Genomic DNA, 6,262 nt, shown 5'->3' with positions numbered 1-6,262 from the left:
GAGACACTTTGGCGGTAAAGGCTTGAGTAGGTTACACGCTAAATGGTAAAAAACGATCGAGTCCGATATTATTATATACCCTCCAAGTCATTTTGTTCGTACTTTCTTTATAAGTTATATTAGTATTAATTGTTTTTCCATTTTTGTACAGTAATCAGAACTTCTATAGTTCCTATCAGAGTTTTAGGAGTTGATCTAATGACGCTTCTCAACTTTTCTAGAAGTCAACCCAATAGTTGGCCTCTCTATATTTTTCATATATATTTTATTAAGATTTTTTATTTCTATAGACCCCCTGACTATAATCCTCCTGCATGTCTGCATGCTTTGCCAAATTCCCAAAGCTGTTGCCGTCATAACCGAGCGACCGACTGACTGACTCGACCTGGTCACTCAGCTGAAATTCAATTATTCAGCATAGGCAGCATAGGCACACACTACTAGTACGATAATAATTGAACAAATTCACTATACACGTCATGCTTTGTTTATAAATATCTTGAAAATGGCATAGAATCAGATATATGCGTCGAAATCTAATATTATTTCTAACTTGATGTAAGTGGTATTTTACCTTAACCACTAAACGCTCGGGTTTTTTTTCGTGAAAAGTGATCTAAAAGAGCAGGTTTTTTTATTGTGGATTTTCAAAGTTTAATTAATGTAATATGTGTTTCTGATAACATTTTCTTTTTTATTTATTTTATTTTTGTTTAAAATTAACAATATATATATTATAATACTGATGACCGCTTTGATGGTTTTTGGACTACCTTTATGCTCTATGTATAAACTATTGTGTTATAATATGATAAATAATACGAAATTTTTATTTAATAACTTTTAAATTTTAATAATATCTATTTATCTGAAAATAATATAACAAATTTATAAACAAATAAGAAAATTCAAGTAAATCAGTCATTCAGGTGAAAAATTCATGTACAATCACTAATATATCTCAAGGACAAAAAGTATTACTTATTTAATTATTTATATTATAATAATAAAAAAATATTATCATATGATGGATTTAGAAACATTTTTCCACTGCCCGTTTTTTAGGCAGTTTTTACATGTTTATTTCTATTCTCAAAAGTCGTTAAAGATTGATTTATTATATATACAATTATTAATTGATCTGTACTTATCATATCTAAACTAAACATATCCCAACAACGGGCCATCGTAAGCCTTTTATCGCATAAAACATAAACATTAACTTTGGCGAGCAGCGCTCGGGTTAGCCCGCTAGGATACGACATCTAGGCGCGAGCAGCGTTCGTGCGTGCCCGTTAAGTGGACAAGTTCAAGGTAGTTTGTGACATTTATGAATAAGCAACAAAGAAAACAAACAATGAAATAGTAATTTATAAGTATACGTAGTATGTTAAAAACTATTGCAGAAAATTTTTCATTTTTTTACAAATTTAATTATTAATTACCCTAGAAATCTTTGTCAGAAACTAATCAGAAAATCAATAGTAAAATAAAACGTCGACGATGAGTCCACTTTTGGCTTACATACTCATACATATATTATTACAATGTTATTTATTAAACGATTAAAAATGACTTCAAACTTTGTAAAGTTTGCAAATCGGATTTTCTGACGGTAACATGAACTTCTCCTTTGGAAGAAATTATTAATTTTGCAAACGTTTCGAGGCAAATAATTTAAATGCAACCTACAATTTAACTACACTAATAGTTTAAAATTATTATTATAGTTTAAATTGTTTATGATCTATTTTCACATACCTAAAATAAATACAGCTTTGTTCGAAAAAAACATTCTATTTAGGCGCCACATTTTTACAGCATTTTTATGAATTTTCTGAATTTCAGTTTGTTCAAAATGTTATAAAGGTCGTTGTTTTGTGATTGAATATCTAGAATTTTATTCCAAAATTGTAATTATATCAAATGAAGGAAAAACATGCTATAAATCACTTGCATTTGCAAAAAGTCACGAATGCGTTTTCCAGCACGATCCAGTATAGGTGCTGATAATCAGTAATGAAAAAAGAATTTAACTTCCCGTAGGGCAAGTTATAGTAATCGCAAAAAAATCGAAAATGAAAATTTTTATACATCTTTACGTTTCAAAGGCTTCTGAATATTTTGGCATACCTTAGAAAAAAATGGATGTATATGTGTGTGTGTGCGGATACAAATTTTTGTCGACGATTTCGGGAACACCCATAGATTTGAATAATTCAAAAAACATTTGATTCGTATAGATACGGAGACGTGTGGATTAGTTTTGGCGAAAGCAAGTTTAGCCGTTTCTGAAATACGGGGCAAAAAGTGCTAAGTTTTTAAGAGAACGGAAAGTCCGATTTTAATAATTCAAAAAGCATTTCACTTGTATTGACGAGATGAAAAACTGATTAAATTGTTGGGAAGGCAAGTGCAGCGGTTATGAACACTCAATAACAATAAGTTAAAAAATGTCATTTGGCGGTCAAAAATGTTTATTGGACATATGTACATCAAATTATCAGATATTTTATAGAAATTTTAATAATGTGTACACATCTTTGTGTAATTGTTTTTCGGTTCTGTACCAAAATTTTCAACTACGGTATGGGAAGTATCAGCAATTTGCCTTAAGGCACGATGCCAGACACCCTACTAATTTTGGCTTAATTAATTAACAAATAGCTATTTAAGACAGAAGAGAAAGAATTTTGTAATAAAAGGTTTAGCAGAATACAGGTTTGACAAAAATGTTTAACAAATGCAGTAACAATGTTGTAATTTTATGATAACATATACAATACTATAGTCACTCTACATCAGCGGTCGGGAAACTTTTTTAATCATTACCCCAAAAAATTTCGTCTAATTGTAAGTTGATATTACCCTCATGGCAAAGAGAGATTACCGCCATACGGACAACTACGTAGTAAGTACAGTAAATATCAATTGAAAATATATACGTTTTAACTCCAAAAATTCCATTTTTAATTAATTTACTCTACATTGAAAAGGTTTTATGAGTCGCAAACGATTTTAAATTCGGTCTATTATTTTAATCTTACAAGTATGAGTGGCTGTTCGTATATAAGCATCGGTGGTTCAGTGGTAGAATGCTCGCCTGCCACGCGGGCGGCCCGGGTTCGATTCCCGGCCGATGCAAATTTATTTTATTTATTCGTACACATACCAAATTAACATGTATGAATTGTTTTGTCTGTGTCTATTTATTTCGAAAAATCTCCAAAAACGACTGGACCGATTTTCACTGAAGGATGAGAAAAAAATTCAATTTTCTGATTCAAAGTACTTAAACAGTAAGAGATACAATAATCTTATGCGCATTTATTTAACACCTACAAACCCTAGACACCTGCTCCTGAAAAAGCAAACAGCTTTTTACAAAAGGCTCCTAAAAAGGATGTCGAAATGGGTCTAGCCAATAGATTCAGAATGGCTTGAAACGTCGAGAAAACATAAAATTAGCAAAACAGATTGGTTTATGAAAACAAACTTCTCCTTCGGGAAATTAATAATAATACAATTGCCCCAAATTTTTAAGAACCAAGACTTTTTGTTGATTTATTAATTTAAAATTTTTAATATCTGTCAGCTTTAAGAAATCTCCTCTAAAAAATTACTAAAGTGTCTTGGCAAGTTTCGGCAAAAGTTGGCGCATTTAATCAAAATTGAAAAATGGTAAAATACTTGATAAATTCATTATTAAAAAATTTTAAGTAAAAGAAATAAATACCTAAAAATGGCAACTTTAAATTTGTTTCTACTATATTGAAGGTCAAAATAATTTAAAAACCCATACATTTTAGTATATACATGTTTCTTTTTATAATAAAATGTCTGTGCAGACGATCAGATTAACCAAGATTTACATTTGTAATGAGTTTTTGATTATTTTGTAATTACATAAAACGTCGCTTCAAATAACGGTTATAAATCAAAACAAAAAGTTTTTTCAGTGTCACTTATAGCTTATAATTACAAAATTTATTATGTTCAATCAATCAATTATAAAAAAATCAAAAACAATTTATAAATTGTTAATATTAATATATTAGGAAAATATATGCGAGTGATAATAATTTCATACAGTTTCATCAAAATAAGGGTTGAATTTCAAAATGTAAGTAAATTACTGAATATTGGCATTATTTTGCACTGTTTTCTTACAAATTAATACCAAAATGCAAAACACTATTAGAATTATTGAAGTAAAACTTTTTTATGCGCGACTAGGAAGTAAATCTGTGAAAATTCAACGGAAGGTCCAGTTACGTTTGATTATATGCGTACAGCGTACGTCAGCTTGAAGCTGTTCGGAATGTAATTAGATTTTAAGGTTACATCGTAGTACAAATCTTGATTTAATAAATAATGCCTGAATCAGTTAATATATATAGTGAAAATAATAAAACAAATGCAACATTTGTGCCGCGTACGAAACGTAATTTTATTGAAATAATTTCTATATTATTGGTAGTTTCTATAAGTCTTTGAAGTTATTAAAATGGAAAATATTTTTATAGGCAAGACAGATATTACATCTGCTCAAACAATGAGATTGTTTCGCCAGTGAAAAAGTAAAAAAAAATACAAGCAGTCAATGAATTAATTTAATTACACGAGGTTCTTCAAACGCGATTGAAAATATGATGAGTGAAATTGTGATAACAATATTTCTTTGGTTGTTGTTTAACATAACCCACTGTTTCTAATGAAGGTTCAATTCCTAAAAGCTAATTGCAATGACAAACCGATCATGTGATATTTAAATTTCATTATTGTTTTCAAATTTTATAAATATTTTTAATGCTGTTATAAATATATAATTTATGATTTATTATTATATAAATATGTATGATGGTTAACATTAATAAATGTGTGCTCTGTGCACCATGATAGTTACCATATTACTAATAAACATTATTCAGAATTGTAATATGATGTATTTATTATTAACTTAAATGCCATCTCGTACAATAGCAAAAAAGTTTTACGTTAATTTGATTTTATCGAGTATATGCGAACCTTACGCGCACTTTTTTTTTTAATGGATTTTAATGGATTATTTAATGAATCTTTTAATTAAGGCATTGCAGAAGTTCGATATAGCAAAGATAAGATCTCAGTGTTCTTGTAGCAGGCGAAACCTACAGAAAACATTTATCTGCCAATTATTTTCTAAATATTAAATACCTTCCAAACGTTTTTTTCGGTATGTTACACGTGGTTTTAGGCAAACGAAATGTCATTGCCTCATCAAGTCGTTAAATCGATCCTCGTTATGTTATTTTCGTCTCATATCGATTTTCGTGGCCGTGAAAAGAGCTTTCGATTCTCATGGTCCGCTGCTTACGAATTCATAAAGGGTGTTTCCGGAAAAATTGATTCTTAAACGAAACTTTTAGTATTGGCCAGATCCATTTCGACATCCTTTTTAGGAGCCTTTTGTACAAAGGCTGTTTGCATACTCAGGAGCAGATGTCTAGGGTTTATAGGAGTTAAATAAATGCGCATAAGATTATTGTATCTCTTACAGTTTCAGTACTTTGAATCGGAAACATTGAATTTTTTTCAGTTCCTTCAGTGAAAATCGGTCCAGCCGTTTTGGAGATTTGTCGGAATAAATAGGCAGATAGATAAAAAAATTTGTACATGTCAATTTGGTATGTGCGGTACGAAAAAATAAAATAAATTTGCATCGGCCGGGAATCGAACCCGGGCCGCCCGCGTGGCAGGCGAGCATTCTACCACTGAACCACCGATGCTTATATACAAATAGCCACTCATACTTGTGTGGCTGTTCGTGTGATTAAAATCGTTAGTAAATATGTGTGTATGTGTGTGCGTGTATGCAAACAGATTTTTTACTGTATATCGACGTTTTTTCAAAAAACGGCTGGACCGATTTCAGAAACTTGAAAGCCATTCGATGCATCTCGATGAACTAATATTTGTCCGCTTTTTGTGCGACAATCCGCCGAACCGTTTCTTTGTAATTTGAAAAAAAAAGTGTTAAACTTTTCGTCCACATTTAAGCTCATCCTACCGAACCGATTTTAAAAAATCAAAAATTGTTCGAAAGATATTAGTTGGGAATGATACTTATTAATTTTAGGTGAAAATCTACCGAGCCGTTTTCTTGTAGTTAACTGTTGAAAAAAAAATAAACCAATTATTATGGAACTTTTTTGCGATATATATCATGGTCTTATATAACTTTACTAAAGTATTGCGGCTTTACGACAAGTAGTTTAATTTT

The 6,262-nt window shown here is 30.4% G+C and overlaps 2 non-coding genes across 2 annotated transcripts; one reads left to right on the top strand and one right to left on the bottom strand.

The window, feature by feature from the left end:
- Positions 1-3,073: 3,073 nt before the first annotated feature.
- On the top strand, positions 3,074-3,144 carry Trnag-gcc. The gene has a single exon. It is a non-coding gene; the product is annotated as a tRNA-Gly (tRNA).
- A 2,553-nt stretch (positions 3,145-5,697) lies between these two features.
- On the bottom strand, positions 5,698-5,768 carry Trnag-gcc. Its single transcript has one exon. It is a non-coding gene; the product is annotated as a tRNA-Gly (tRNA).
- Positions 5,769-6,262: the final 494 nt, after the last annotated feature.

This window comes from Ctenocephalides felis, unplaced genomic scaffold (assembly GCF_003426905.1).
Source record: "Ctenocephalides felis isolate EL2017-DRISC unplaced genomic scaffold, ASM342690v1 CF-g0.4_SCAFFOLD_03573, whole genome shotgun sequence".
In the NCBI taxonomy this organism is placed as follows: domain Eukaryota; kingdom Metazoa; phylum Arthropoda; class Insecta; order Siphonaptera; family Pulicidae; genus Ctenocephalides; species Ctenocephalides felis.
The sequence above is the reverse complement of the archived record's forward strand: the minus strand, read 5'-3'. Positions and strand labels throughout refer to the sequence as shown.